The 27,621-nt window shown below is 44.6% G+C and overlaps 43 non-coding genes across 43 annotated transcripts; all 43 read right to left on the reverse strand.

Moving 5' to 3' along the window:
* Positions 1-254: 254 nt before the first annotated feature.
* LOC133964158 (U2 spliceosomal RNA) lies at positions 255-446 on the reverse strand. Its single transcript, XR_009923627.1, has one exon. It is a non-coding gene; the product is annotated as a U2 spliceosomal RNA (small nuclear RNA).
* A 177-nt stretch (positions 447-623) lies between these two features.
* LOC133963267 (U5 spliceosomal RNA) lies at positions 624-736 on the reverse strand. Its single transcript, XR_009922775.1, has one exon. It is a non-coding gene; the product is annotated as a U5 spliceosomal RNA (small nuclear RNA).
* A 513-nt stretch (positions 737-1,249) lies between these two features.
* On the reverse strand, positions 1,250-1,441 carry LOC133962753 (U2 spliceosomal RNA). The gene has a single exon (XR_009922326.1). It is a non-coding gene; the product is annotated as a U2 spliceosomal RNA (small nuclear RNA).
* Positions 1,442-1,618: 177 nt separating this feature from the next.
* On the reverse strand, positions 1,619-1,731 carry LOC133963268 (U5 spliceosomal RNA). The gene has a single exon (XR_009922776.1). It is a non-coding gene; the product is annotated as a U5 spliceosomal RNA (small nuclear RNA).
* Positions 1,732-2,244: 513 nt separating this feature from the next.
* LOC133963088 (U2 spliceosomal RNA) lies at positions 2,245-2,437 on the reverse strand. Its single transcript, XR_009922622.1, has one exon. It is a non-coding gene; the product is annotated as a U2 spliceosomal RNA (small nuclear RNA).
* A 5,172-nt stretch (positions 2,438-7,609) lies between these two features.
* On the reverse strand, positions 7,610-7,722 carry LOC133963270 (U5 spliceosomal RNA). The gene has a single exon (XR_009922777.1). It is a non-coding gene; the product is annotated as a U5 spliceosomal RNA (small nuclear RNA).
* A 513-nt stretch (positions 7,723-8,235) lies between these two features.
* Positions 8,236-8,427, reverse strand: LOC133964159 (U2 spliceosomal RNA). Its single transcript, XR_009923628.1, has one exon. It is a non-coding gene; the product is annotated as a U2 spliceosomal RNA (small nuclear RNA).
* A 177-nt stretch (positions 8,428-8,604) lies between these two features.
* On the reverse strand, positions 8,605-8,717 carry LOC133963701 (U5 spliceosomal RNA). Its single transcript, XR_009923189.1, has one exon. It is a non-coding gene; the product is annotated as a U5 spliceosomal RNA (small nuclear RNA).
* A 513-nt stretch (positions 8,718-9,230) lies between these two features.
* LOC133962673 (U2 spliceosomal RNA) lies at positions 9,231-9,422 on the reverse strand. The gene has a single exon (XR_009922252.1). It is a non-coding gene; the product is annotated as a U2 spliceosomal RNA (small nuclear RNA).
* Positions 9,423-9,599: 177 nt separating this feature from the next.
* LOC133963271 (U5 spliceosomal RNA) lies at positions 9,600-9,712 on the reverse strand. The gene has a single exon (XR_009922778.1). It is a non-coding gene; the product is annotated as a U5 spliceosomal RNA (small nuclear RNA).
* A 513-nt stretch (positions 9,713-10,225) lies between these two features.
* LOC133962852 (U2 spliceosomal RNA) lies at positions 10,226-10,417 on the reverse strand. The gene has a single exon (XR_009922420.1). It is a non-coding gene; the product is annotated as a U2 spliceosomal RNA (small nuclear RNA).
* Positions 10,418-10,594: 177 nt separating this feature from the next.
* On the reverse strand, positions 10,595-10,707 carry LOC133963272 (U5 spliceosomal RNA). Its single transcript, XR_009922779.1, has one exon. It is a non-coding gene; the product is annotated as a U5 spliceosomal RNA (small nuclear RNA).
* Positions 10,708-11,212: 505 nt separating this feature from the next.
* On the reverse strand, positions 11,213-11,403 carry LOC133962912 (U2 spliceosomal RNA). Its single transcript, XR_009922477.1, has one exon. It is a non-coding gene; the product is annotated as a U2 spliceosomal RNA (small nuclear RNA).
* A 177-nt stretch (positions 11,404-11,580) lies between these two features.
* LOC133963843 (U5 spliceosomal RNA) lies at positions 11,581-11,693 on the reverse strand. The gene has a single exon (XR_009923325.1). It is a non-coding gene; the product is annotated as a U5 spliceosomal RNA (small nuclear RNA).
* Positions 11,694-12,206: 513 nt separating this feature from the next.
* Positions 12,207-12,398, reverse strand: LOC133964160 (U2 spliceosomal RNA). The gene has a single exon (XR_009923629.1). It is a non-coding gene; the product is annotated as a U2 spliceosomal RNA (small nuclear RNA).
* Positions 12,399-12,575: 177 nt separating this feature from the next.
* Positions 12,576-12,688, reverse strand: LOC133963274 (U5 spliceosomal RNA). Its single transcript, XR_009922781.1, has one exon. It is a non-coding gene; the product is annotated as a U5 spliceosomal RNA (small nuclear RNA).
* A 513-nt stretch (positions 12,689-13,201) lies between these two features.
* Positions 13,202-13,393, reverse strand: LOC133964161 (U2 spliceosomal RNA). Its single transcript, XR_009923630.1, has one exon. It is a non-coding gene; the product is annotated as a U2 spliceosomal RNA (small nuclear RNA).
* A 177-nt stretch (positions 13,394-13,570) lies between these two features.
* On the reverse strand, positions 13,571-13,683 carry LOC133963169 (U5 spliceosomal RNA). Its single transcript, XR_009922682.1, has one exon. It is a non-coding gene; the product is annotated as a U5 spliceosomal RNA (small nuclear RNA).
* Positions 13,684-14,188: 505 nt separating this feature from the next.
* LOC133962873 (U2 spliceosomal RNA) lies at positions 14,189-14,380 on the reverse strand. Its single transcript, XR_009922440.1, has one exon. It is a non-coding gene; the product is annotated as a U2 spliceosomal RNA (small nuclear RNA).
* Positions 14,381-14,557: 177 nt separating this feature from the next.
* LOC133963702 (U5 spliceosomal RNA) lies at positions 14,558-14,670 on the reverse strand. The gene has a single exon (XR_009923190.1). It is a non-coding gene; the product is annotated as a U5 spliceosomal RNA (small nuclear RNA).
* Positions 14,671-15,183: 513 nt separating this feature from the next.
* LOC133964162 (U2 spliceosomal RNA) lies at positions 15,184-15,375 on the reverse strand. Its single transcript, XR_009923631.1, has one exon. It is a non-coding gene; the product is annotated as a U2 spliceosomal RNA (small nuclear RNA).
* A 177-nt stretch (positions 15,376-15,552) lies between these two features.
* LOC133963275 (U5 spliceosomal RNA) lies at positions 15,553-15,665 on the reverse strand. The gene has a single exon (XR_009922782.1). It is a non-coding gene; the product is annotated as a U5 spliceosomal RNA (small nuclear RNA).
* A 505-nt stretch (positions 15,666-16,170) lies between these two features.
* Positions 16,171-16,361, reverse strand: LOC133962913 (U2 spliceosomal RNA). The gene has a single exon (XR_009922478.1). It is a non-coding gene; the product is annotated as a U2 spliceosomal RNA (small nuclear RNA).
* Positions 16,362-16,538: 177 nt separating this feature from the next.
* On the reverse strand, positions 16,539-16,651 carry LOC133963844 (U5 spliceosomal RNA). The gene has a single exon (XR_009923326.1). It is a non-coding gene; the product is annotated as a U5 spliceosomal RNA (small nuclear RNA).
* Positions 16,652-17,164: 513 nt separating this feature from the next.
* On the reverse strand, positions 17,165-17,356 carry LOC133964163 (U2 spliceosomal RNA). Its single transcript, XR_009923632.1, has one exon. It is a non-coding gene; the product is annotated as a U2 spliceosomal RNA (small nuclear RNA).
* Positions 17,357-17,533: 177 nt separating this feature from the next.
* On the reverse strand, positions 17,534-17,646 carry LOC133963276 (U5 spliceosomal RNA). Its single transcript, XR_009922783.1, has one exon. It is a non-coding gene; the product is annotated as a U5 spliceosomal RNA (small nuclear RNA).
* A 513-nt stretch (positions 17,647-18,159) lies between these two features.
* LOC133964164 (U2 spliceosomal RNA) lies at positions 18,160-18,351 on the reverse strand. Its single transcript, XR_009923633.1, has one exon. It is a non-coding gene; the product is annotated as a U2 spliceosomal RNA (small nuclear RNA).
* A 177-nt stretch (positions 18,352-18,528) lies between these two features.
* On the reverse strand, positions 18,529-18,641 carry LOC133963277 (U5 spliceosomal RNA). The gene has a single exon (XR_009922784.1). It is a non-coding gene; the product is annotated as a U5 spliceosomal RNA (small nuclear RNA).
* A 513-nt stretch (positions 18,642-19,154) lies between these two features.
* LOC133962674 (U2 spliceosomal RNA) lies at positions 19,155-19,346 on the reverse strand. Its single transcript, XR_009922253.1, has one exon. It is a non-coding gene; the product is annotated as a U2 spliceosomal RNA (small nuclear RNA).
* A 177-nt stretch (positions 19,347-19,523) lies between these two features.
* LOC133963278 (U5 spliceosomal RNA) lies at positions 19,524-19,636 on the reverse strand. Its single transcript, XR_009922785.1, has one exon. It is a non-coding gene; the product is annotated as a U5 spliceosomal RNA (small nuclear RNA).
* Positions 19,637-20,141: 505 nt separating this feature from the next.
* On the reverse strand, positions 20,142-20,333 carry LOC133962754 (U2 spliceosomal RNA). Its single transcript, XR_009922327.1, has one exon. It is a non-coding gene; the product is annotated as a U2 spliceosomal RNA (small nuclear RNA).
* Positions 20,334-20,510: 177 nt separating this feature from the next.
* LOC133963279 (U5 spliceosomal RNA) lies at positions 20,511-20,623 on the reverse strand. The gene has a single exon (XR_009922786.1). It is a non-coding gene; the product is annotated as a U5 spliceosomal RNA (small nuclear RNA).
* Positions 20,624-21,128: 505 nt separating this feature from the next.
* Positions 21,129-21,320, reverse strand: LOC133962755 (U2 spliceosomal RNA). Its single transcript, XR_009922328.1, has one exon. It is a non-coding gene; the product is annotated as a U2 spliceosomal RNA (small nuclear RNA).
* A 177-nt stretch (positions 21,321-21,497) lies between these two features.
* LOC133963703 (U5 spliceosomal RNA) lies at positions 21,498-21,610 on the reverse strand. Its single transcript, XR_009923191.1, has one exon. It is a non-coding gene; the product is annotated as a U5 spliceosomal RNA (small nuclear RNA).
* A 513-nt stretch (positions 21,611-22,123) lies between these two features.
* LOC133964165 (U2 spliceosomal RNA) lies at positions 22,124-22,315 on the reverse strand. The gene has a single exon (XR_009923634.1). It is a non-coding gene; the product is annotated as a U2 spliceosomal RNA (small nuclear RNA).
* A 177-nt stretch (positions 22,316-22,492) lies between these two features.
* On the reverse strand, positions 22,493-22,605 carry LOC133963280 (U5 spliceosomal RNA). The gene has a single exon (XR_009922787.1). It is a non-coding gene; the product is annotated as a U5 spliceosomal RNA (small nuclear RNA).
* A 513-nt stretch (positions 22,606-23,118) lies between these two features.
* Positions 23,119-23,310, reverse strand: LOC133962676 (U2 spliceosomal RNA). Its single transcript, XR_009922255.1, has one exon. It is a non-coding gene; the product is annotated as a U2 spliceosomal RNA (small nuclear RNA).
* Positions 23,311-23,487: 177 nt separating this feature from the next.
* On the reverse strand, positions 23,488-23,600 carry LOC133963281 (U5 spliceosomal RNA). Its single transcript, XR_009922788.1, has one exon. It is a non-coding gene; the product is annotated as a U5 spliceosomal RNA (small nuclear RNA).
* Positions 23,601-24,113: 513 nt separating this feature from the next.
* On the reverse strand, positions 24,114-24,305 carry LOC133964166 (U2 spliceosomal RNA). The gene has a single exon (XR_009923635.1). It is a non-coding gene; the product is annotated as a U2 spliceosomal RNA (small nuclear RNA).
* A 177-nt stretch (positions 24,306-24,482) lies between these two features.
* On the reverse strand, positions 24,483-24,595 carry LOC133963282 (U5 spliceosomal RNA). Its single transcript, XR_009922789.1, has one exon. It is a non-coding gene; the product is annotated as a U5 spliceosomal RNA (small nuclear RNA).
* A 513-nt stretch (positions 24,596-25,108) lies between these two features.
* Positions 25,109-25,300, reverse strand: LOC133962603 (U2 spliceosomal RNA). The gene has a single exon (XR_009922186.1). It is a non-coding gene; the product is annotated as a U2 spliceosomal RNA (small nuclear RNA).
* Positions 25,301-25,477: 177 nt separating this feature from the next.
* LOC133963283 (U5 spliceosomal RNA) lies at positions 25,478-25,590 on the reverse strand. Its single transcript, XR_009922790.1, has one exon. It is a non-coding gene; the product is annotated as a U5 spliceosomal RNA (small nuclear RNA).
* Positions 25,591-26,103: 513 nt separating this feature from the next.
* Positions 26,104-26,290, reverse strand: LOC133963013 (U2 spliceosomal RNA). The gene has a single exon (XR_009922560.1). It is a non-coding gene; the product is annotated as a U2 spliceosomal RNA (small nuclear RNA).
* Between the last annotated feature and the right edge of the window lie 1,331 nt (positions 26,291-27,621).

Here is a 27,621-nt window from a genome sequence, read left to right on the forward strand (position 1 = left end):
CCAAGTCTCCCAGGAGATGTTGAGTGAAAACACGTTTCAGTTTTTGACAAATGCTTCTGATTCTATTTGGAATCCAGTTGATGCTCATTGTGACCCTGTGGAGATTCATGCATAATCGCTTCACAAGGCAGTGAGTCATCAGAGCAGTCTTGCACACTTGTCAAACTCTGCCAGGCCATTCCCTCAGTTTCATTGACCCAGTGTAGAATTCACCTTGAAACCTCCACAATTGTTTGCTTTTCTACAAGGTAAGAACAGAGTGCACCGTTCCCAGCGGCACTGCAATGCTAGGTCGATGCGTGGAGAGAAGGGAGCAAGCTCCAAATTTCTGCTCCTCTTGCCAAAAATCTGCTTAATATGTAGTCCTCATATAGAGGACATATCAGATATTAAACTGATAAGAACAGATACTACACTTGATCTTAGCCAAAAGGCCGAGAAGCGATAATCCACAAGTGTTGGATGTCCAAGCTAACCTCTTGGCACAAATCTCCCTTGCTGTGGTACCCCGTTTGTAGGTGTGCATAACAATGGCTGCTCATCACCTCCGCCCAAGCTCTCCTTTGTGGACACCTGATTGCTGACCTAGACAGCTCTTTGACTTTTCACAATTTCATAAGGCTCAGCCATACAGCAAAGCCTGCCAAAAATAGATTCAACTCATGTTTGTTCCTCTCCACGGAAGTCTTTAGTAAAAGGCGAAAGACTTGTGCGTTATGAAGAGAAACCAGAGTCAGCATGGCCCTCTGCTCGAGAGCAGCGGTGGAGCCTCTCGGTCACAGTCACCACCTTCGCGGTGGGCCTCTCTTTGCTTTGTGCATGTCAGATTCTAGTATACAACATTCCCACCACGCCCCCATCTGCCAACACAAATTATACAAGGCTTTATTTGCTCCTGCCCTGACTAGTGATTGGCTTTTAAGCCTTTTTAAGCGATACATCCCTGAACCACTTACATTGGGTCCAAAAGCGGACTCTGCTTTCTCACCAAGTCTCCCAGGAGATGTTGAGTGAAAACACGTTTCAGTTTTTGACAAATGCTTCTGATTCTATTTGGAATCCAGTTGATGCTCATTGTGACCCCGTGCAGAGTCATGCATAATCACTTCACAAGGCAGTGAGTCATAAGAGCAGTTTTGCACACTTGTCAAACTCTGCCAGGCCATTCCCTCAGTTTCATTGACCCAGTGTAGAATTCACCTTGAAACCTCCACAATTGTTTGAGTGTTTGCTTTTCTACAAGGTAAGAACAGAGTGCACCGTTCCCAGCGGCACTGCAATGCTAGGTCGATGCGTGGAGAGAAGGGAGCAAGCTCCAAATTTCTGCTCCTCTTGCCAAAAATCTGCTTAATATGTAGTCCTCATATAGAGGACATATCAGATATTAAACTGATAAGAACTGATACTACACTTGATCTTAGCCAAAAGGCCGAGAAGCGATAATCCACAAGTGTTGGATGTCCAAGCTAACCTCTTGGCACAAATCTCCCTTGCTGTGGTACCCCGTTTGTAGGTGTGCATAACAATGGCTGCTCATCACCTCCGCCCAAGCTCTCCTTTGTGGACACTTGATTGCTGACCTAAACAGCTCTTTGACTTTTCACAATTTCATAAGGCTCAGCCATACAGCAAAGCCTGCCAAAAATAGATTCAACTCATGTTTGTTCCTCTCCACGGAAGTCTTTAGTAAAAGGCGAAAGACTTGTGCGTTATGAAGAGAAACCAGAGTCAGCATGGCCCTCTGCTCGAGAGCAGCGGTGGAGCCTCTCGGTCACAGTCACCACCTTCGCGGTGGGCCTCTCTTTGCTTTCCGCATGTCAGATTCTAGTATACAACATTCCCACCACGCCCCCATCTGCCAACACAAATTATACAAGGCTTTATTTGCTCCTGCCCTGACTAGTGATTGGCTTTTAAGCCTTTTTAAGCAATACATCCCTGAACCACTTACATTGGGTCCAAAAGCGGACTCTGCTTTCTCACCAAGTCTCCCAGGAGATGTTGAGTGAAAACACGTTTCAGTTTTTGACAAATGCTTCTGATTCTATTTGGAATCCAGTTGATGCTCATTGTGACCCCGTGGAGATTCATGCATAATCGCTTCACAAGGCAGTGAGTCATCAGAGCAGTTTTGCACACTTGTCAAACTCTGCAAGGCCATTCCCTCAGTTTCATTGACCCAGTGTAGAATTCACCTTGAAACCTCCACAATTGTTTGAGTGCTTGCTTTTCTACAAGGTAAGAACAGAGTGCACCGTTCCCAGCGGCACTGCAATGCTAGGTCGATGCGTGGAGAGAAGGGAGCAAGCTCCAAATTTCTGCTCCTCTTGCCAAAAATCTGCTTAATATGTAGTCCTCATATAGAGCACATATCAGATATTAAACTGATAAGAACAGATTTTTTTTTTTTTTTTTTTTTTTTTTTTTTTTTTGGAATTTTTTTTTTTATTTAATTCACTCATGAGCAGTACAATACTTTACATTACAAAGATCATCATCTCTCCACATCTTAAGACCTCCAGAATTCTATCGGACTAAAAGAAAATAAGAGGAGGTACAATAAAAGACTCTTTCATGAGTTCAGTCTACAGATTGTCAAAAATAATTTTCCATCGATCTTTAATTGAGTCGATGCCCCATTTGCTCGCCTCCAATTTAAGTTTTCGCCGCATAATGTCTTCAATACTGTGTGTAGTGTTTTCTATCGACCACTTTTCCGTCTCATTTATTATACTACCTCTTACCTCCCATAACTTAGCCTTCACAATTGATGTAAGTTCTAAGGCTTTGCACACACCTTTGTCCCCCTCTAAACTAAAATCCATGAACAGAACTTTTTCCCAGTTCACCTCTTTTAGAAAACCGAATCTTTGGCCCAATTTCTTCCACAATTGTTTTGCAAAGGGACATTCAAATAATGCATGTTCCACGGTTTCTACCCCATTGCATCCACGTCTTGGGCATATCCTATTTAATGTTAAATCATGATTAAATAGAGTATTCCTCACAGGTAATTTCCTATGAAGCACCAACCAATTAAAATCTCTTAATCTGTTTTCTAGACTCTTGCATTGGGTTCTTCTCCACACGTCACTATGAACATGCAAACCATTTTTAGGGTCAAACTTAGCAATCAACGTTTCATACAGCTTTTTGTGATTAACTACTGAATCTCTTTTCCAACACTCCTTGTATTTCTTTGCCCAACTTATCATTTTTTTATAATGATCTGGCATGACCTCTGCTTTCGGAAAACTGTTTTCCCATTTCGCCACAAGAGGTCTCAGATGAATAGAGAGCCAGAATTTAATCAATGGTTGGCATTTGTGTTCAGGTGGGTTTAACATTATTCTACATGTATTTGAAAAAAACAAAACTTTGAACTTCAAACCTAAATTTGGCATGTCCCTACCACCTCTTTCGACCGGCTGATACATTGTAGCTCTTTTAATGTATTCATACCCTCCCCATATGAACTGAAACAGAGATTTTTGAAGTTTTAAACAAACTAAAGCCGGCATGGGGAAAATATAAGCCACATGAAGTAATGTCGGCAATAAATCAGATTTAATAACCAAAATCTTACCACTAATGGACAGCCTTCTTAATTTCCACATATTTAGTTTTTTCAGCACTTTTCCCAATTTTGTCTCCCAATTAGTTTCTCCATCATTGTTATTTCCAAAGGATATTCCCAGTAAAGTCATTGGCCCCGCACACAGAGAGAACCCTAAAGGGTTATCAACTCTGTCCTTCCACTTTCCAAAGTATTTGATTTGGGATTTTCCTGTATTGACTCTAGAACCAGAAGCAACTGAGAATGTGTCGATGACCTGCATAGCTTCGCGCAGACAGAAATCATCTTTTAAATACAGTACAGTGTCATCTGCATACTGGGATATGGTCAAGGATTCACCACCAGGCAGCTGTATACCCTTGATGTTAACATTTTTCCTGATTGCACATGCCAGCGTTTCAATGAATAGCACATACAAGGGGGCTGATGCTGGACATCCCTGTCTGACCCCTCTGGTTTGTTTAAAGAATTCACCAAGGTTGCCATTAACATTAACACTGCTTCCGACTTCTGTGTATAAAATCCTCAACCAACTCCTGAATCTAGCACCGAAGCCAAATTTCTTTAGTGTCCTAAACAAAAAATTGTGATCAACTCTGTCAAAGGCTTTTTCCTGGTCAAGACTGAGGACAATTAGTGGTATATTTCTGTCCTGAGAATAAGATAGTATATCTCTATGCATTTGTAAATTCCAGTTTAGTTGCCTGCCAGGTACTGCACATGTCTGATCTGAGCCGATGATTAAGGGTAGAGCTGACACCAAACGGTTTGTCAAAACCTTACTAAAAATCTTATAATCTGTACAAAGCATTGTTAGAGGCCTGTAGTTTGATATTTTGTTGACATCACCTTTTTTAAACAGCAGGGATATCACCCCTTTTCTCATGGATTCCCCCATAATCCCAGATGTACATATATAAGTGAACAACTCTAACAGCCATGACCCAATGTCTTCCCAAAATATTATATAAAATTCTTTTGTGATCCCATCTATTCCTGGCACCTTGCCCTTTTTCAAAGACATGGTTGCCCTCAGGATTTCTTCTAAAGTAAAATCTTTATCTAGCTCTGTTCTCAGATCTTCAGGTATGAATCTGTCTATATTGTCTAACAATGTTGCACCTTTCATGTAGTCAACCTTTTCTGCTTTAAAAAACGTAGAAAAATGATTAGAGATAACTTGAGCAATCCCATCAGGATCGTTAATCTCCTCACCTGTTTCATTTAAAACGGAAACTATGCTCCTCCTCTTTGCCTGTGCTTTGGACTGTCTAAAGAAGTAGGGAGAACACTTTTCGTCACTCTCCCACTTCTCTCTAAGACACCGGAATTTATAGGCCTCTGCTCTGTTGTGAAAAAATAACCTCTGTTTATCTTGCAAATGTTTCAGCAAGTCCTTATCAATTTGTCCACCTGCATTTCTCTGTTCCATTAATTTATTTATGGCTTTTTGCAGTCGGTAGTATAATTTAAATTCCTCTTTCCTTGATTCTTTTGAGTAATTCTGTGTGTAGTATCTAATACGCAGCTTTGTGCTTTCCCACCATTCACAGACATTTTCATAAAATACTCTCATATGAAAGCAATCTTTTAGAAAACACTTTAATGCTACCCTAAACTGCTGGAGCTCTAGAATATTGTTGTTTAATTTCCAATACCCTTTACCATTTTTGATCATCATTGAGGTTAGTTTTACTGAGAGCATGTTGTGATCTGTGTAAAAAACTGGTGATACTTTCGCCCCTGTCACCTGAAATTCTACCGGACAAAATATATAGTCTATCCTACTCTTCGCCCCTCTACTATTTGACCATGTGAAGCCAAGATCGTCTGGGTTAGCTTTTTTATATGAATCCACCAAATTATACTTTGTAACAATATTTATTAAACTGGCCTCGGCCTTGCTGCCCTCACTTTGGGAATTGAAGTCTCCTCCAATTACCACATGGCGGTTGGTCATGAAAGCAGTGTCAAGACTAAGAAAAAGCTCCCTTCTCTCCTTTGGAGAAGAGTGGGCATATATGTTAATAACTCTTAACCCCTTTCCCTTCCAGTCACTATCTGTTACCAAAACCCTCCCCTGTACCACTGAAAAACTGCCAACCACTTGGACTTCATTATTCCCACATAGTGTTCCCACCCCAGATGAATGGACCCCCCCAATGCTCCACCTAGATTCACCTTTGGTCCACTCTTTTGAGAATAGGTTCACGTCGTCTTCATTTTTCAAGTGGACCTCTTGCAAAAGGCATAAAGAAAAGTTGATTGAACATAAATGAGAAAAGACCACTTCCCTTTTGGCCTTGTTCCTCAAACCTCTAACATTTATGGAAACTATATGTAATGAGGACATTCTGGTAAATGAGGAATGAGACAAAAAACAAAACAAACAAACAAACCATCAAAGACGAGACACTGTGTTTTCTCTAATTTTCAACTTCACAGTCAAATTCAATGCCTTCCCTATGTGTCTTTTCCTCGGGCACCGCGTGCCCTGAGTTGGGGGTATTACCCTCTGGAAGCAATGAGCATTGCTCTGAAACCAAATCCCTGTCAGAGTTGTTCGGAGCCAGGGACTCCACCAGGACACACCCGGACGGGGGCATGCTGCCGTCAGAGTCTGTCACCTCAGTCTGCACTGGAATTTGTCCATGTTCTCCACCCTCCAGCCCATCCACCCTGGCAGCAGCCTTCACATCCTGATCGCTGTTCACCTGCAGCCCCTCCATCTCCCCTTCCTCCTGCGACTCCTCCACAACCTCAGAAAGAACACTGAACACGCTATCCACTCCCAGGGGCACAGCGCTTGTCTCGATCCTCCTTTTTTTCCCCTTGCCTCCCCTGCTTTCCACTGTGGTCCACTCAGGAACAGGTTGGCTCTCCTCTGAGGTTGTAGTCTCCTCCCCCTTCTTCTTCTCTGGGGGAGGTGCTCGTTCAGGTGGATCAACCACATTTGCCTCAATCTCATTGTCCACAAACATTTGATCAATTACCTCGTTAATTGCTCTCAGGGAGGAGGCATCAGGATCTTCGCACATTGGTCGCCTTACAATGCTTGCATAGGAGGAGCGGACCTCAGGGCAGTGCTTAAATAAATGTCCTTCAGACCCACAAAGATTGCATTTTCTGGAACGGTCACAAGTCCCCATTTTGTGTCCTAGACCCTTGCAATTTCTGCACCTCACCTGCGTGCAGGATTCTGCCGTGTGACCAAAGTCTGTGCATTTTCTGCAGTAAATAGGCTGGCCCGAGTAGTACAGATATCCTCTATTTGTGCCTATGGTGAAGGAGGCAGGGGGGTGGTGGTAGCCATCGTGACCATCTGGGTCATCCTTCAGCCGCACACGACATTGTCTTTTTCCAGTCCAAACGTCAAGAGAGTCCCTGATTTCCCTCATGCTCGAAATCACTGTCACATGCTTAGAAAGGAAGTATCTGGTTGCTTCTTCAGTTACCCAGGGATTATAGTTATGAATTGTGATAACACGCTCACCAGTTCGGCAAAGGCTTTGAATCTGGTACTCCCTCAGTGGTCCATCAGCCAAACGATCAGCCAACCTTTTCGTTTCCTCCATCTTGGTGAGATTATAGAACGTAACATCAAAAAAACGGTCGGTGGCATTTCTCTGCAAGCAGAGGAGGTCATCTATCTTGAGGGACAAGGCTCCAAAAAGAATATTAACTCCAAATTCTCTCCTATCCAAAAAAACTTCAGTACTCTTCCAAATGAATCTCAAAGTATTTTTCAGCACGGGAAGTCCCTGCTGTGAAACTGTTGCTGACGTCATTATGACAATCCACGTCCGCAAACCCTTCTCACCTGGCTAGATCTTAGCCAAAAGGCCGAGAAGCGATAATCCACAAGTGTTGGATGTCCAAGCTAACCTCTTGGCACAAATCTCCCTTGCTGTGGTACCCCGTTTGTAGGTGTGCATAACAATGGCTGCTCATCACCTCCGCCCAAGCTCTCCTTTGTGGACACTTGATTGCTGACCTAGACAGCTCTTTGACTTTTCACAATTTCATAAGGCTCAGCCATACAGCAAAGCCTGCCAAAAATAGATTCAACTCATGTTTGTTCCTCTCCACGGAAGTCTTTAGTAAAAGGCGAAAGACTTGTGCGTTATGAAGAGAAACCAGAGTCAGCATGGCCCTCTGCTCGAGAGCAGCGGTGGAGCCTCTCGGTCACAGTCACCACCTTCGCGGTGGGCCTCTCTTTGCTTTGCGCATGTCAGATTCTAGTATACAACATTCCCACCACGCCCCCATCTGCCAACACAAATTATACAAGGCTTTATTTGCTCCTGCCCTGACTAGTGATTGGCTTTTAAGCCTTTTTAAGCAATACATCCCTGAACCACTTACATTGGGTCCAAAAGCGGACTCTGCTTTCTCACCAAGTCTCCCAGGAGATGTTGAGTGAAAACACGTTTCAGTTTTTGACAAATGCTTCTGATTCTATTTGGAATCCAGTTGATGCTCATTGTGACCCCGTGCAGAGTCATGCATAATCACTTCACAAGGCAGTGAGTCATAAGAGCAGTTTTGCACACTTGTCAAACTCTGCCAGGCCATTCCCTCAGTTTCATTGACCCAGTGTAGAATTCACCTTGAAACCTCCACAATTGTTTGAGTGTTTGCTTTTCTACAAGGTAAGAACAGAGTGCACCGTTCCCAGCGGCACTGCAATGCTAGGTCGATGCGTGGAGAGAAGGGAGCAAGCTCCAAATTTCTGCTCCTCTTGCCAAAAATCTGCTTAATATGTAGTCCTCATATAGAGGACATATCAGATATTAAACTGATAAGAACAGATACTACACTTGATCTTAGCCAAAAGGCCGAGAAGCGATAATCCACAAGTGTTGGATGTCCACGCTAACCTCTTGGCACAAATCTCCCTTGCTGTGGTACCCCGTTTGTAGGTGTGCATTACAATGGCTGCTCATCACCTCCGCCCAAGCTCTCCTTTGTGGACACCTGATTGCTGACCTAGACAGCTCTTTGACTTTTCACAATTTCATAAGGCTCAGCCAAACAGCAAAGCCTGCCAAAAATAGATTCAACTCATGTTTGTTCCTCTCCACGGAAGTCTTTAGTAAAAGGCGAAAGACTTGTGCGTTATGAAGAGAAACCAGAGTCAGCATGGCCCTCTGCTCGAGAGCAGCGGTGGAGCCTCTCGGTCACAGTCACCACCTTCGCGGTGGGCCTCTCTTTGCTTTCCGCATGTCAGATTCTAGTATACAACATTCCCACCACGCCCCCATCTGCCAACACAAATTATACAAGGCTTTATTTGCTCCTGCCCTGACTAGTGATTGGCTTTTAAGCCTTTTTAAGCAATACATCCCTGAACCACTTACATTGGGTCCAAAAGCGGACTCTGCTTTCTCACCAAGTCTCCCAGGAGATGTTGAGTGAAAACACGTTTCAGTTTTTGACAAATGCTTCTGATTCTATTTGGAATCCAGTTGATGCTCATTGTGACCCCGTGGAGATTCATGCATAATCGCTTCACAAGGCAGTGAGTCATCAGAGCAGTTTTGCACACTTGTCAAACTCTGCAAGGCCATTCCCTCAGTTTCATTGACCCAGTGTAGAATTCACCTTGAAACCTCCACAATTGTTTGAGTGCTTGCTTTTCTACAAGGTAAGAACAGAGTGCACCGTTCCCAGCGGCACTGCAATGCTAGGTCGATGCGTGGAGAGAAGGGAGCAAGCTCCAAATTTCTGCTCCTCTTGCCAAAAATCTGCTTAATATGTAGTCCTCATATAGAGAACATATCAGATATTAAACTGATAAGAACAGATACTACACTTGATCTTAGCCAAAAGGCCGAGAAGCGATAATCCACAAGTGTTGGATGTCCAAGCTAACCTCTTGGCACAAATCTCCCTTGCTGTGGTACCCCGTTTGTAGGTGTGCATAACAATGGCTGCTCATCACCTCCGCCCAAGCTCTCCTTTGTGGACACTTGATTGCTGACCTAGACAGCTCTTTGACTTTTCACAATTTCATAAGGCTCAGCCATACAGCAAAGCCTGCCAAAAATAGATTCAACTCATGTTTGTTCCTCTCCACGGAAGTCTTTAGTAAAAGGCGAAAGACTTGTGCGTTATGAAGAGAAACCAGAGTCAGCATGGCCCTCTGCTCGAGAGCAGCGGTGGAGCCTCTCGGTCACAGTCACCACCTTCGCGGTGGGCCTCTCTTTGCTTTCCGCATGTCAGATTCTAGTATACAACATTCCCACCACGCCCCCATCTGCCAACACAAATTATACAAGGCTTTATTTGCTCCTGCCCTGACTAGTGATTGGCTTTTAAGCCTTTTTAAGCAATACATCCCTGAACCACTTACATTGGGTCCAAAAGCGGACTCTGCTTTCTCACCAAGTCTCCCAGGAGATGTTGAGTGAAAACACGTTTCAGTTTTTGACAAATGCTTCTGATTCTATTTGGAATCCAGTTGATGCTCATTGTGACCCCGTGGAGATTCATGCATAATCGCTTCACAAGGCAGTGAGTCATCAGAGCAGTTTTGCACACTTGTCAAACTCTGCAAGGCCATTCCCTCAGTTTCATTGACCCAGTGTAGAATTCACCTTGAAACCTCCACAATTGGTTGAGTGCTTGCTTTTCTACAAGGTAAGAACAGAGTGCACCGTTCCCAGCGGCACTGCAATGCTAGGTCGATGCGTGGAGAGAAGGGAGCAAGCTCCAAATCTCTGCTCCTCTTGCCAAAAATCTGCTTAATATGTAGTCCTCATATAGAGCACATATCAGATATTAAACTGATAAGAACAGATACTACACTTGATCTTAGCCAAAAGGCCGAGAAGCGATAATCCACAAGTGTTGGATGTCCAAGCTAACCTCTTGGCACAAATCTCCCTTGCTGTGGTACCCCATTTGTAGGTGTGCATAACAATGGCTGCTCATCACCTCCGCCCAAGCTCTCCTTTGTGGACACTTGATTGCTGACCTAGACAGCTCTTTGACTTTTCACAATTTCATAAGGCTCAGCCATACAGCAAAGCCTGCCAAAAATAGATTCAACTCATGTTTGTTCCTCTCCACGGAAGTCTTTAGTAAAAGGCGAAAGACTTGTGCGTTATGAAGAGAAACCAGAGTCAGCATGGCCCTCTGCTCGAGAGCAGCGGTGGAGCCTCTCGGTCACAGTCACCACCTTCGCGGTGGGCCTCTCTTTGCTTTCCGCATGTCAGATTCTAGTATACAACATTCCCACCACGCCCCCATCTGCCAACACAAATTATACAAGGCTTTATTTGCTCCTGCCCTGACTAGTGATTGGCTTTTAAGCCTTTTTAAGCAATACATCCCTGAACCACTTACATTGGGTCCAAAAGCGGACTCTGCTTTCTCACCAAGTCTCCCAGGAGATGTTGAGTGAAAACACGTTTCAGTTTTTGACAAATGCTTCTGATTCTATTTGGAATCCAGTTGATGCTCATTGTGACCCTGTGGAGATTCATGCATAATCGCTTCACAAGGCAGTGAGTCATCAGAGCAGTCTTGCACACTTGTCAAACTCTGCCAGGCCATTCCCTCAGTTTCATTGACCCAGTGTAGAATTCACCTTGAAACCTCCACAATTGTTTGCTTTTCTACAAGGTAAGAACAGAGTGCACCGTTCCCAGCGGCACTGCAATACAGGTCGATGCGTGGAGAGAAGGGAGCAAGCTCCAAATTTCTGCTCCTCTTGCCAAAAATCTGCTTAATATGTAGTCCTCATATAGAGGACATATCAGATATTAAACTGATAAGAACAGATACTACACTTGATCTTAGCCAAAAGGCCGAGAAGCGATAATCCACAAGTGTTGGATGTCCACGCTAACCTCTTGGCACAAATCTCCCTTGCTGTGGTACCCCGTTTGTAGGTGTGCATTACAATGGCTGCTCATCACCTCCGCCCAAGCTCTCCTTTGTGGACACCTGATTGCTGACCTAGACAGCTCTTTGACTTTTCACAATTTCATAAGGCTCAGCCAAACAGCAAAGCCTGCCAAAAATAGATTCAACTCATGTTTGTTCCTCTCCACGGAGGTCTTTAGTAAAAGGCGAAAGACTTGTGCGTCATGAAGAGAAACCAGAGTCAGCATGGCCCTCTGCTCGAGAGCAGCGGTGGAGCCTCTCGGTCTCAGTCACCACCTTCGCGGTGGGCCTCTCTTTGCTTTCCGCATGTCAGATTCTAGTATACAACATTCCCACCACGCCCCCATCTGCCAACACAAATTATACAAGGCTTTATTTGCTCCTGCCCTGACTAGTGATTGGCTTTTAAGCCTTTTTAAGCAATACATCCCTGAACCACTTACATTGGGTCCAAAAGCGGACTCTGCTTTCTCACCAAGTCTCCCAGGAGATGTTGAGTGAAAACACGTTTCAGTTTTTGACAAATGCTTCTGATTCTATTTGGAATCCAGTTGATGCTCATTGTGACCCCGTGGAGATTCATGCATAATCGCTTCACAAGGCAGTGAGTCATCAGAGCAGTTTTGCACACTTGTCAAACTCTGCCAGGCCATTCCCTCAGTTTCATTGACCCAGTGTAGAATTCATCTTGAAACCTCCACAATTGTTTGAGTGTTTGCTTTTCTACAAGGTAAGAACAGAGTGCACCGTTCCCAGCGGCACTGCAATGCTAGGTCGATGCGTGGAGAGAAGGGAGCAAGCTCCAAATTTCTGCTCCTCTTGCCAAAAATCTGCTTAATATGTAGTCCTCATATAGAGGACATATCAGATATTAAACTGATAAGAACAGATACTACACTTGATCTTAGCCAAAAGGCCGAGAAGCGATAATCCACAAGTGTTGGATGTCCAAGCTAACCTCTTGGCACAAATCTCCTTTGCTGTGGTACCCCGTTTGTAGGTGTGCATAACAATGGCTGCTCATCACCTCCGCCCAAGCTCTCCTTTGTGGACACCTGATTGCTGACCTAGACAGCTCTTTGACTTTTCACAATTTCATAAGGCTCAGCCATACAGCAAAGCCTGCCAAAAATAGATTCAACTCATGTTTGTTCCTCTCCACGGAAGTCTTTAGTAAAAGGCGAAAGACTTGTGCGTTATGAAGAGAAACCAGAGTCAGCATGGCCCTCTGCTCGAGAGCAGCGGTGGAGCCTCTCGGTCACAGTCACCACCTTCGCGGTGGGCCTCTCTTTGCTTTGCGCATGTCAGATTCTAGTATACAACATTCCCACCACGCCCCCATCTGCCAACACAAATTATACAAGGCTTTATTTTCTCCTGCCCTGACTAGTGATTGGCTTTTAAGCCTTTTTAAGCGATACATCCCTGAACCACTTACATTGGGTCCAAAAGCGGACTCTGCTTTCTCACCAAGTCTCCCAGGAGATGTTGAGTGAAAACACGTTTCAGTTTTTGACAAATGCTTCTGATTCTATTTGGAATCCAGTTGATGCTCATTGTGACCCCGTGCAGAGTCATGCATAATCACTTCACAAGGCAGTGAGTCATAAGAGCAGTTTTGCACACTTGTCAAACTCTGCCAGGCCATTCCCTCAGTTTCATTGACCCAGTGTAGAATTCACCTTGAAACCTCCACAATTGTTTGAGTGTTTGCTTTTCTACAAGGTAAGAACAGAGTGCACCGTTCCCAGCGGCACTGCAATGCTAGGTCGATGCGTGGAGAGAAGGGAGCAAGCTCCAAATTTCTGCTCCTCTTGCCAAAAATCTGCTTAATATGTAGTCCTCATATAGAGGACATATCAGATATTAAACTGATAAGAACAGATACTACACTTGATCTTAGCCAAAAGGCCGAGAAGCGATAATCCACAAGTGTTGGATGTCCAAGCTAACCTCTTGGCACAAATCTCCCTTGCTGTGGTACCCCGTTTGTAGGTGTGCATAATAATGGCTGCTCATCACCTCCGCCCAAGCTCTCCTTTGTGGACACTTGATTGCTGACCTAAACAGCTCTTTGACTTTTCACAATTTCATAAGGCTCAGCCATACAGCAAAGCCTGCCAAAAATTGATTCAACTCATGTTTGTTCCTCTCCACGGAAGTCTTTAGTAAAAGGCGAAAGACTTGTGCGTTATGAAGAGAAACCAGAGTCAGCATGGCCCTCTGCTCGAGAGCAGCGGTGGAGCCTCTCGGTCACAGTCACCACCTTCGCGGTGGGCCTCTCTTTGCTTTCCGCATGTCAGATTCTAGTATACAACATTCCCACCACGCCCCCATCTGCCAACACAAATTATACAAGGCTTTATTTGCTCCTGCCCTGACTAGTGATTGGCTTTTAAGCCTTTTTAAGCAATACATCCCTGAACCACTTACATTGGGTCCAAAAGCGGACTCTGCTTTCTCACCAAGTCTCCCAGGAGATGTTGAGTGAAAACACGTTTCAGTTTTTGACAAATGCTTCTGATTCTATTTGGAATCCAGTTGATGCTCATTGTGACCCTGTGGAGATTCATGCATAATCGCTTCACAAGGCAGTGAGTCATCAGAGCAGTCTTGCACACTTGTCAAACTCTGCCAGGCCATTCCCTCAGTTTCATTGACCCAGTGTAGAATTCACCTTGAAACCTCCACAATTGTTTGCTTTTCTACAAGGTAAGAACAGAGTGCACTGTTCCCAGCGGCACTGCAATGCTAGGTCGATGCGTGGAGAGAAGGGAGCAAGCTCCAAATTTCTGCTCCTCTTGCCAAAAATCTGCTTAATATGTAGTCCTCATATAGAGGACATATCAGATATTAAACTGATAAGAACAGATACTACACATGATCTTAGCCAAAAGGCCGAGAAGCGATAATCCACAAGTGTTGGATGTCCACGCTAACCTCTTGGCACAAATCTCCCTTGCTGTGGTACCCCGTTTGTAGGTGTGCATTACAATGGCTGCTCATCACCTCCGCCCAAGCTCTCCATTGTGGACACCTGATTGCTGACCTAGACAGCTCTTTGACTTTTCACAATTTCATAAGGCTCAGCCAAACAGCAAAGCCTGCCAAAAATAGATTCAACTCATGTTTGTTCCTCTCCACGGAAGTCTTTAGTAAAAGGCGAAAGACTTGTGCGTTATGAAGAGAAACCAGAGTCAGCATGGCCCTCTGCTCGAGAGCAGCGGTGGAGCCTCTCGGTCTCAGTCACCACCTTCGCGGTGGGCCTCTCTTTGCTTTCCGCATGTCAGATTCTAGTATACAACATTCCCACCACGCCCCCATCTGCCAACACAAATTATACAAGGCTTTATTTGCTCCTGCCCTGACTAGTGATTGGCTTTTAAGCCTTTTTAAGCAATACATCCCTGAACCACTTACATTGGGTCCAAAAGCGGACTCTGCTTTCTCACCAAGTCTCCCAGGAGATGTTGAGTGAAAACACGTTTCAGTTTTTGACAAATGCTTCTGATTCTATTTGGAATCCAGGTAATGCTCATTGTGACCCCGTGCAGAGTCATGCATAATCGCTTCACAAGGCAGTGAGTCATCAGAGCAGTTTTGCACACTTGTCAAACTCTGCCAGGCCATTCCCTCAGTTTCATTGACCCAGTGTAGAATTCACCTTGAAACCTCCACAATTGTTTGAGTGTTTGCTTTTCTACAAGGTAAGAACAGAGTGCACCGTTCCCAGCGGCACTGCAATGCTAGGTCGATGCGTGGAGAGAAGGGAGCAAGCTCCAAATTTCTGCTCCTCTTGCCAAAAATCTGCTTAATATGTAGTCCTCATATAGAGGACATATCAGATATTAAACTGATAAGAACAGATACTACACTTGATCTTAGCCAAAAGGCCGAGAAGCGATAATCCACAAGTGTTGGATGTCCACGCTAACCTCTTGGCACAAATCTCTCTTGCTGTGGTACCCCGTTTGTAGGTGTGCATTACAATGGCTGCTCATCACCTCCGCCCAAGCTCTCCTTTGTGGACACCTGATTGCTGACCTAGACAGCTCTTTGACTTTTCACAATTTCATAAGGCTCAGCCATACAGCAAAGCCTGCCAAAAATAGATTCAACTCATGTTTGTTCCTCTCCACGGAAGTCTTTAGTAAAAGGCGAAAGACTTGTGCGTTATGAAGAGAAACCAGAGTCAGCATGGCCCTCTGCTCGAGAGCAGCGGTGGAGCCTCTCGGTCACAGTCACCACCTTCGCGGTGGGCCTCTCTTTGCTTTCCGCATGTCAGATTCTAGTATACAACATTCCCACCACGCCCCCATCTGCCAACACAAATTATACAAGGCTTTATTTGCTCCTGCCCTGACTAGTGATTGGCTTTTAAGCCTTTTTAAGCAATACATCCCTGAACCACTTACATTGGGTCCAAAAGCGGACTCTGCTTTCTCACCAAGTCTCCCAGGAGATGTTGAGTGAAAACACGTTTCAGTTTTTGACAAATGCTTCTGATTCTATTTGGAATCCAGTTGATGCTCATTGTGACCCTGTGGAGATTCATGCATAATCGCTTCACAAGGCAGTGAGTCATCAGAGCAGTCTTGCACACTTGTCAAACTCTGCCAGGCCATTCCCTCAGTTTCATTGACCCAGTGTAGAATTCACCTTGAAACCTCCACAATTGTTTGCTTTTCTACAAGGTAAGAACAGAGTGCACCGTTCCCAGCGGCACTGCAATACAGGTCGATGCGTGGAGAGAAGGGAGCAAGCTCCAAATTTCTGCTCCTCTTGCCAAAAATCTGCTTAATATGTAGTCCTCATATAGAGGACATATCAGATATTAAACTGATAAGAACAGATACTACACTTGATCTTAGCCAAAAGGCCGAGAAGCGATAATCCACAAGTGTTGGATGTCCACGCTAACCTCTTGGCACAAATCTCCCTTGCTGTGGTACCCCGTTTGTAGGTGTGCATTACAATGGCTGCTCATCACCTCCGCCCAAGCTCTCCTTTGTGGACACCTGATTGCTGACCTAGACAGCTCTTTGACTTTTCACAATTTCATAAGGCTCAGCCAAACAGCAAAGCCTGCCAAAAATAGATTCAACTCATGTTTGTTCCTCTCCACGGAGGTCTTTAGTAAAAGGCGAAAGACTTGTGCGTCATGAAGAGAAACCAGAGTCAGCATGGCCCTCTGCTCGAGAGCAGCGGTGGAGCCTCTCGGTCTCAGTCACCACCTTCGCGGTGGGCCTCTCTTTGCTTTCCGCATGTCAGATTCTAGTATACAACATTCCCACCACGCCCCCATCTGCCAACACAAATTATACAAGGCTTTATTTGCTCCTGCCCTGACTAGTGATTGGCTTTTAAGCCTTTTTAAGCAATACATCCCTGAACCACTTACATTGGGTCCAAAAGCGGACTCTGCTTTCTCACCAAGTCTCCCAGGAGATGTTGAGTGAAAACACGTTTCAGTTTTTGACAAATGCTTCTGATTCTATTTGGAATCCAGTTGATGCTCATTGTGACCCCGTGGAGATTCATGCATAATCGCTTCACAAGGCAGTGAGTCATCAGAGCAGTTTTGCACACTTGTCAAACTCTGCCAGGCCATTCCCTCAGTTTCATTGACCCAGTGTAGAATTCATCTTGAAACCTCCACAATTGTTTGAGTGTTTGCTTTTCTACAAGGTAAGAACAGAGTGCACCGTTCCCAGCGGCACTGCAATGCTAGGTCGATGCGTGGAGAGAAGGGAGCAAGCTCCAAATTTCTGCTCCTCTTGCCAAAAATCTGCTTAATATGTAGTCCTCATATAGAGGACATATCAGATATTAAACTGATAAGAACAGATACTACACTTGATCTTAGCCAAAAGGCCGAGAAGCGATAATCCACAAGTGTTGGATGTCCAAGCTAACCTCTTGGCACAAATCTCCCTTGCTGTGGTACCCCGTTTGTAGGTGTGCATAACAATGGCTGCTCATCACCTCCGCCCAAGCTCTCCTTTGTGGACACCTGATTGCTGACCTAGACAGCTCTTTGACTTTTCACAATTTCATAAGGCTCAGCCATACAGCAAAGCCTGCCAAAAATAGATTCAACTCATGTTTGTTCCTCTCCACGGAAGTCTTTAGTAAAAGGCGAAAGACTTGTGCGTTATGAAGAGAAACCAGAGTCAGCATGGCCCTCTGCTCGAGAGCAGCGGTGGAGCCTCTCGGTCACAGTCACCACCTTCGCGGTGGGCCTCTCTTTGCTTTGCGCATGTCAGATTCTAGTATACAACATTCCCACCACGCCCCCATCTGCCAACACAAATTATACAAGGCTTTATTTTCTCCTGCCCTGACTAGTGATTGGCTTTTAAGCCTTTTTAAGCGATACATCCCTGAACCACTTACATTGGGTCCAAAAGCGGACTCTGCTTTCTCACCAAGTCTCCCAGGAGATGTTGAGTGAAAACACGTTTCAGTTTTTGACAAATGCTTCTGATTCTATTTGGAATCCAGTTGATGCTCATTGTGACCCCGTGCAGAGTCATGCATAATCACTTCACAAGGCAGTGAGTCATAAGAGCAGTTTTGCACACTTGTCAAACTCTGCCAGGCCATTCCCTCAGTTTCATTGACCCAGTGTAGAATTCACCTTGAAACCTCCACAATTGTTTGAGTGTTTGCTTTTCTACAAGGTAAGAACAGAGTGCACCGTTCCCAGCGGCACTGCAATGCTAGGTCGATGCGTGGAGAGAAGGGAGCAAGCTCCAAATTTCTGCTCCTCTTGCCAAAAATCTGCTTAATATGTAGTCCTCATATAGAGGACATATCAGATATTAAACTGATAAGAACAGATACTACACTTGATCTTAGCCAAAAGGCCGAGAAGCGATAATCCACAAGTGTTGGATGTCCAAGCTAACCTCTTGGCACAAATCTCCCTTGCTGTGGTACCCCGTTTGTAGGTGTGCATAATAATGGCTGCTCATCACCTCCGCCCAAGCTCTCCTTTGTGGACACTTGATTGCTGACCTAAACAGCTCTTTGACTTTTCACAATTTCATAAGGCTCAGCCATACAGCAAAGCCTGCCAAAAATAGATTCAACTCATGTTTGTTCCTCTCCACGGAAGTCTTTAGTAAAAGGCGAAAGACTTGTGCGTTATGAAGAGAAACCAGAGTCAGCATGGCCCTCTGCTCGAGAGCAGCGGTGGAGCCTCTCGGTCACAGTCACCACCTTCGCGGTGGGCCTCTCTTTGCTTTCCGCATGTCAGATTCTAGTATACAACATTCCCACCACGCCCCCATCTGCCAACACAAATTATACAAGGCTTTATTTGCTCCTGCCCTGACTAGTGATTGGCTTTTAAGCCTTTTTAAGCAATACATCCCTGAACCACTTACATTGGGTCCAAAAGCGGACTCTGCTTTCTCACCAAGTCTCCCAGGAGATGTTGAGTGAAAACACGTTTCAGTTTTTGACAAATGCTTCTGATTCTATTTGGAATCCAGTTGATGCTCATTGTGACCCCGTGGAGATTCATGCATAATCGCTTCACAAGGCAGTGAGTCATCAGAGCAGTTTTGCACACTTGTCAAACTCTGCAAGGCCATTCCCTCAGTTTCATTCACCCAGTGTAGAATTCACCTTGAAACCTCCACAATTGTTTGAGTGCTTGCTTTTCTACAAGGTAAGAACAGAGTGCACCGTTCCCAGCGGCACTGCAATGCTAGGTCGATGCGTGGAGAGAAGGGAGCAAGCTCCAAATTTCTGCTCCTCTTGCCAAAAATCTGCTTAATATGTAGTCCTCATATAGAGAACATATCAGATATTAAACTGATAAGAACAGATACTACACTTGATCTTAGCCAAAAGGCCGAGAAGCGATAATCCACAAGTGTTGGATGTCCAAGCTAACCTCTTGGCACAAATCTCCCTTGCTGTGGTACCCCGTTTGTAGGTGTGCATAACAATGGCTGCTCATCACCTCCGCCCAAGCTCTCCTTTGTGGACACTTGATTGCTGACCTAGACAGCTCTTTGACTTTTCACAATTTCATAAGGCTCAGCCATACAGCAAAGCCTGCCAAAAATAGATTCAACTCATGTTTGTTCCTCTCCACGGAAGTCTTTAGTAAAAGGCGAAAGACTTGTGCGTTATGAAGAGAAACCAGAGTCAGCATGGCCCTCTGCTCGAGAGCAGCGGTGGAGCCTCTCGGTCACAGTCACCACCTTCGCGGTGGGCCTCTCTTTGCTTTCCGCATGTCAGATTCTAGTATACAACATTCCCACCACGCCCCCATCTGCCAACACAAATTATACAAGGCTTTATTTGCTCCTGCCCTGACTAGTGATTGGCTTTTAAGCCTTTTTAAGCAATACATCCCTGAACCACTTACATTGGGTCCAAAAGCGGACTCTGCTTTCTCACCAAGTCTCCCACGAGATGTTGAGTGAAAACACGTTTCAGTTTTTGACAAATGCTTCTGATTCTATTTGGAATCCAGTTGATGCTCATTGTGACCCTGTGGAGATTCATGCATAATCGCTTCACAAGGCAGTGAGTCATCAGAGCAGTCTTGCACACTTGTCAAACTCTGCCAGGCCATTCCCTCAGTTTCATTGACCCAGTGTAGAATTCACCTTGAAACCTCCACAATTGTTTGCTTTTCTACAAGGTAAGAACAGAGTGCACTGTTCCCAGCGGCACTGCAATGCTAGGTCGATGCGTGGAGAGAAGGGAGCAAGCTCCAAATTTCTGCTCCTCTTGCCAAAAATCTGCTTAATATGTAGTCCTCATATAGAGGACATATCAGATATTAAACTGATAAGAACAGATACTACACTTGATCTTAGCCAAAAGGCCGAGAAGCGATAATCCACAAGTGTTGGATGTCCACGCTAACCTCTTGGCACAAATCTCCCTTGCTGTGGTACCCCGTTTGTAGGTGTGCATTACAATGGCTGCTCATCACCTCCGCCCAAGCTCTCCTTTGTGGACACTTGATTGCTGACCTAAACAGCTCTTTGACTTTTCACAATTTCATAAGGCTCAGCCATACAGCAAAGCCTGCCAAAAATAGATTCAACTCATGTTTGTTCCTCTCCACGGAAGTCTTTAGTAAAAGGCGAAAGACTTGTGCGTTATGAAGAGAAACCAGAGTCAGCATGGCCCTCTGCTCGAGAGCAGCGGTGGAGCCTCTCGGTCACAGTCACCACCTTCGCGGTGGGCCTCTCTTTGCTTTCCGCATGTCAGATTCTAGTATACAACATTCCCACCACGCCCCCATCTGCCAACACAAATTATACAAGGCTTTATTTGCTCCTGCCCTGACTAGTGATTGGCTTTTAAGCCTTTTTAAGCAATACATCCCTGAACCACTTACATTGGGTCCAAAAGCGGACTCTGCTTTCTCACCAAGTCTCCCACGAGATGTTGAGTGAAAACACGTTTCAGTTTTTGACAAATGCTTCTGATTCTATTTGGAATCCAGTTGATGCTCATTGTGACCCTGTGGAGATTCATGCATAATCGCTTCACAAGGCAGTGAGTCATCAGAGCAGTCTTGCACACTTGTCAAACTCTGCCAGGCCATTCCCTCAGTTTCATTGACCCAGTGTAGAATTCACCTTGAAACCTCCACAATTGTTTGCTTTTCTACAAGGTAAGAACAGAGTGCACTGTTCCCAGCGGCACTGCAATGCTAGGTCGATGCGTGGAGAGAAGGGAGCAAGCTCCAAATTTCTGCTCCTCTTGCCAAAAATCTGCTTAATATGTAGTCCTCATATAGAGGACATATCAGATATTAAACTGATAAGAACAGATACTACACTTGATCTTAGCCAAAAGGCCGAGAAGCGATAATCCACAAGTGTTGGATGTCCACGCTAACCTCTTGGCACAAATCTCCCTTGCTGTGGTACCCCGTTTGTAGGTGTGCATTACAATGGCTGCTCATCACCTCCGCCCAAGCTCTCCATTGTGGACACCTGATTGCTGACCTAGACAGCTCTTTGACTTTTCACAATTTCATAAGGCTCAGCCAAACAGCAAAGCCTGCCAAAAATAGATTCAACTCATGTTTGTTCCTCTCCACGGAAGTCTTTAGTAAAAGGCGAAAGACTTGTGCGTTATGAAGAGAAACCAGAGTCAGCATGGCCCTCTGCTCGAGAGCAGCGGTGGAGCCTCTCGGTCTCAGTCACCACCTTCGCGGTGGGCCTCTCTTTGCTTTCCGCATGTCAGATTCTAGTATACAACATTCCCACCACGCCCCCATCTGCCAACACAAATTATACAAGGCTTTATTTGCTCCTGCCCTGACTAGTGATTGGCTTTTAAGCCTTTTTAAGCAATACATCCCTGAACCACTTACATTGGGTCCAAAAGCGGACTCTGCTTTCTCACCAAGTCTCCCAGGAGATGTTGAGTGAAAACACGTTTCAGTTTTTGACAAATGCTTCTGATTCTATTTGGAATCCAGGTAATGCTCATTGTGACCCCGTGCAGAGTCATGCATAATCGCTTCACAAGGCAGTGAGTCATCAGAGCAGTTTTGCACACTTGTCAAACTCTGCCAGGCCATTCCCTCAGTTTCATTGACCCAGTGTAGAATTCACCTTGAAACCTCCACAATTGTTTGAGTGTTTGCTTTTCTACAAGGTAAGAACAGAGTGCACCGTTCCCAGCGGCACTGCAATGCTAGGTCGATGCGTGGAGAGAAGGGAGCAAGCTCCAAATTTCTGCTCCTCTTGCCAAAAATCTGCTTAATATGTAGTCCTCATATAGAGGACATATCAGATATTAAACTGATAAGAACAGATACTACACTTGATCTTAGCCAAAAGGCCGAGAAGCGATAATCCACAAGTGTTGGATGTCCACGCTAACCTCTTGGCACAAATCTCTCTTGCTGTGGTACCCCGTTTGTAGGTGTGCATTACAATGGCTGCTCATCACCTCCGCCCAAGCTCTCCTTTGTGGACACCTGATTGCTGACCTAGACAGCTCTTTGACTTTTCACAATTTCATAAGGCTCAGCCATACAGCAAAGCCTGCCAAAAATAGATTCAACTCATGTTTGTTCCTCTCCACGGAAGTCTTTAGTAAAAGGCGAAAGACTTGTGCGTTATGAAGAGAAACCAGAGTCAGCATGGCCCTCTGCTCGAGAGCAGCGGTGGAGCCTCTCGGTCACAGTCACCACCTTCGCGGTGGGCCTCTCTTTGCTTTCCGCATGTCAGATTCTAGTATACAACATTCCCACCACGCCCCCATCTGCCAACACAAATTATACAAGGCTTTATTTGCTCCTGCCCTGACTAGTGATTGGCTTTTAAGCCTTTTTAAGCAATACATCCCTGAACCACTTACATTGGGTCCAAAAGCGGACTCTGCTTTCTCACCAAGTCTCCCAGGAGATGTTGAGTGAAAACACGTTTCAGTTTTTGACAAATGCTTCTGATTCTATTTGGAATCCAGTTGATGCTCATTGTGACCCCGTGGAGATTCATGCATAATCGCTTCACAAGGCAGTGAGTCATCAGAGCAGTTTTGCACACTTGTCAAACTCTGCAAGGCCATTCCCTCAGTTTCATTGACCCAGTGTAGAATTCACCTTGAAACCTCCACAATTGTTTGAGTGCTTGCTTTTCTACAAGGTAAGAACAGAGTGCACCGTTCCCAGCGGCACTGCAATGCTAGGTCGATGCGTGGAGAGAAGGGAGCAAGCTCCAAATTTCTGCTCCTCTTGCCAAAAATCTGCTTAATATGTAGTCCTCATATAGAGAACATATCAGATATTAAACTGATAAGAACAGATACTACACTTGATCTTAGCCAAAAGGCCGAGAAGCGATAATCCACAAGTGTTGGATGTCCAAGCTAACCTCTTGGCACAAATCTCCCTTGCTGTGGTACCCCGTTTGTAGGTGTGCATAACAATGGCTGCTCATCACCTCCGCCCAAGCTCTCCTTTGTGGACACTTGATTGCTGACCTAGACAGCTCTTTGACTTTTCACAATTTCATAAGGCTCAGCCATACAGCAAAGCCTGCCAAAAATAGATTCAACTCATGTTTGTTCCTCTCCACGGAAGTCTTTAGTAAAAGGCGAAAGACTTGTGCGTTATGAAGAGAAACCAGAGTCAGCATGGCCCTCTGCTCGAGAGCAGCGGTGGAGCCTCTCGGTCACAGTCACCACCTTCGCGGTGGGCCTCTCTTTGCTTTCCGCATGTCAGATTCTAGTATACAACATTCCCACCACGCCCCCATCTGCCAACACAAATTATACAAGGCTTTATTTGCTCCTGCCCTGACTAGTGATTGGCTTTTAAGCCTTTTTAAGCAATACATCCCTGAACCACTTACATTGGGTCCAAAAGCGGACTCTGCTTTCTCACCAAGTCTCCTAGGAGATGTTGAGTGAAAACACGTTTCAGTTTTTGACAAATGCTTCTGATTCTATTTGGAATCCAGTTGATGCTCATTGTGACCCCGTGCAGAGTCATGCATAATCACTTCACAAGGCAGTGAGTCATAAGAGCAGTTTTGCACACTTGTCAAACTCTGCCAGGCCATTCCCTCAGTTTCATTGACCCAGTGTAGAATTCACCTTGAAACCTCCACAATTGTTTGAGTGTTTGCTTTTCTACAAGGTAAGAACAGAGTGCACCGTTCCCAGCGGCACTGCAATGCTAGGTCGATGCGTGGAGAGAAGGGAGCAAGCTCCAAATTTCTGCTCCTCTTGCCAAAAATCTGCTTAATATGTAGTCCTCATATAGAGGACATATCAGATATTAAACTGATAAGAACAGATACTACACTTGATCTTAGCCAAAAGGCCGAGAAGCGATAATCCACAAGTGTTGGATGTCCAAGTTAACCTCTTGGCACAAATCTCCCTTGCTGTGGTACCCCGTTTGTAGGTGTGCATAACAATGGCTGCTCATCACCTCCGCCCAAGCTCTCCTTTGTGGACACTTGATTGCTGACCTAAACAGCTCTTTGACTTTTCACAATTTCATAAGGCTCAGCCATACAGCAAAGCCTGCCAAAAATAGATTCAACTCATGTTTGTTCCTCTCCACGGAAGTCTTTAGTAAAAGGCGAAAGACTTGTGCGTTATGAAGAGAAACCAGAGTCAGCATGGCCCTCTGCTCGAGAGCAGCGGTGGAGCCTCTCGGTCACAGTCACCACCTTCGCGGTGGGCCTCTCTTTGCTTTCCGCATGTCAGATTCTAGTATACAACATTCCCACCACGCCCCCATCTGCCAACACAAATTATACAAGGCTTTATTTGCTCCTGCCCTGACTAGTGATTGGCTTTTAAGCCTTTTTAAGCAATACATCCCTGAACCACTTACATTGGGTCCAAAAGCGGACTCTGCTTTCTCACCAAGTCTCCCAGGAGATGTTGAGTGAAAACACGTTTCAGTTTTTGACAAATGCTTCTGATTCTATTTGGAATCCAGTTGATGCTCATTGTGACCCCGTGGAGATTCATTCATAATCGCTTCACAAGGCAGTGAGTCATCAGAGCAGTTTTGCACACTTGTCAAACTCTGCCAGGCCATTCCCTCAGTTTCATTGACCCATTGTAGAATTCACCTTGAAACCTCCACAATTGTTTGAGTGTTTGCTTTTCTACAAGGTAAGAACAGAGTGCACCGTTCCCAGCGGCACTGCAATGCTAGGTCGATGCGTGGAGAGAAGGGAGCAAGCTCCAAATTTCTGCTCCTCTTGCCAAAAATCTGCTTAATATGTGGTCCTCATATAGAGGACATATCAGATATTAAACTGATAAGAACAGATACTACACTTGATCTTAGCCAAAAGGCCGAGAAGCGATAACCCACAAGTGTTGGATGTCCAACCTAACCTCTTGGCACAAATCTCCCTTGCTGTGGTACCCCGTTTGTAGGTGTGCATAACAATGGCTGCTCATCACCTCCGCCCAAGCTCTCCTTTGTGGACACTTGATTGCTGACCTAAACAGCTCTTTGACTTTTCACAATTTCATAAGGCTCAGCCATACAGCAAAGCCTGCCAAAAATAGATTCAACTCATGTTTGTTCCTCTCCACGGAAGTCTTTAGTAAAAGGCGAAAGACTTGTGCGTTATGAAGAGAAACCAGAGTCAGCATGGCCCTCTGCTCGAGAGCAGCGGTGGAGCCTCTCGGTCACAGTCACCACCTTCGCGGTGGGCCTCTCTTTGCTTTCCGCATGTCAGATTCTAGTATACAACATTCCCACCACGCCCCCATCTGCCAACACAAATTATACAAGGCTTTATTTGCTCCTGCCCTGACTAGTGATTGGCTTTTAAGCCTTTTTAAGCAATACATCCTTGAACCACTTACATTGGGTCCAAAAGCGGACTCTGCTTTCTCACCAAGTCTCCCAGGAGATGTTGAGTGAAAACACGTTTCAGTTTTTGACAAATGCTTCTGATTCTATTTGGAATCCAGTTGATGCTCATTGTGACCCCGTGGAGATTCATGCATAATCGCTTCACAAGGCAGTGAGTCATCAGAGCAGTTTTGCACACTTGTCAAACTCTGCCAGGCCATTCCCTCAGTTTCATTGACCCAGTGTAGAATTCACCTTGAAACCTCCACAATTGTTTGAGTGTTTGCTTTTCTACAAGGTAAGAACAGAGTGCACCGTTCCCAGCGGCACTGCAATGCTAGGTCGATGCGTGGAGAGAAGGGAGCAAGCTCCAAATTTCTGCTCCTCTTGCCAAAAATCTGCTTAATATGTAGTCCTCATATAGAGGACATATCAGATATTAAACTGATAAGAACAGATTTTTTTTTTTTTTTTTTTTTTTTTTGGAATATTTTTTTATTTAATTCACTCATGAGCAGTACAATACTTTACATTACAGAGATCATCATCTCTCCACACCTTAAGACCTCCAGAATTCTATCGGACTAAAAGAAAATAAGAGGAGGTACAATAAAAGACTCTTTCATGAGTTCAGTCTACAGATTGTCAAAAATAATTTTCCATCGATCTTTAATTGAGTCGATGCCCCATTTGCTCGCCTCCAATTTAAGTTTTCGCCGCATAATGTCTTCAATACTGTGTGTAGTGTTTTCTATCGACCACTTTTCCGTCTCATTTATTATACTACCTCTTACCTCCCATAACTTAGCCTTCACAATTGATGTAAGTTCTAAGGCTTTGCACACACCTTTGTCCCCCTCTAAACTAAAATCCATGAACAGAACTTTTTCCCAGTTCACCTCTTTTAGAAAACCGAATCTTTGGCCCAATTTCTTCCACAATTGTTTTGCAAAGGGACATTCAAATAATGCATGTTCCACGGTTTCTACCCCATTGCATCCACGTCTTGGGCATATCCTATTTAATGTTAAATCATGATTAAATAGAGTATTCCTCACAGGTAATTTCCTATGAAGCACCAACCAATTAAAATCTCTTAATCTGTTTTCTAGACTCTTGCATTGGGTTCTTCTCCACACGTCACTATGAACATGCAAACCATCTTTAGGGTCAAACTTAGCAATCAACGTTTCATACAGCTTTTTGTGATTAACTACTGAATCTCTTTTCCAACACTCCTTGTATTTCTTTGCCCAACTTATCATTTTTTTATAATGATCTGGCATGACCTCTGCTTTCGGAAAACTGTTTTCCCATTTCGCCACAAGAGGTCTCAGATGGATAGAGAGCCAGAATTTAATCAATGGTTGGCATTTGTGTTCAGGTGGGTTTAACATTATTCTACATGTATTTGAAAAAAACAAAACTTTGAACTTCAAACCTAAATTTGGCATGTCCCTACCACCTCTTTCGACCGGCTGATACATTGTAGCTCTTTTAATGTATTCATACCCTCCCCATATGAACTGAAACAGAGATTTTTGAAGTTTTAAACAAACTAAAGCCGGCATGGGGAAAATATAAGCCACATGAAGTAATGTCGGCAATAAATCAGATTTAATAACCAAAATCTTACCACTAATGGACAGCCTTCTTAATTTCCACATATTTAGTTTTTTCAGCACTTTTCCCAATTTTGTCTCCCAATTAGTTTCTCCATCATTGTTATTTCCAAAGGATATTCCCAGTAAAGTCATTGGCCCCGCACACAGAGAGAACCCTAAAGGGTTATCAACTCTGTCCTTCCACTTTCCAAAGTATT

This window comes from Platichthys flesus, chromosome 10 (assembly GCF_949316205.1).
Source record: "Platichthys flesus chromosome 10, fPlaFle2.1, whole genome shotgun sequence".
Lineage (NCBI taxonomy): Eukaryota > Metazoa > Chordata > Actinopteri > Pleuronectiformes > Pleuronectidae > Platichthys > Platichthys flesus.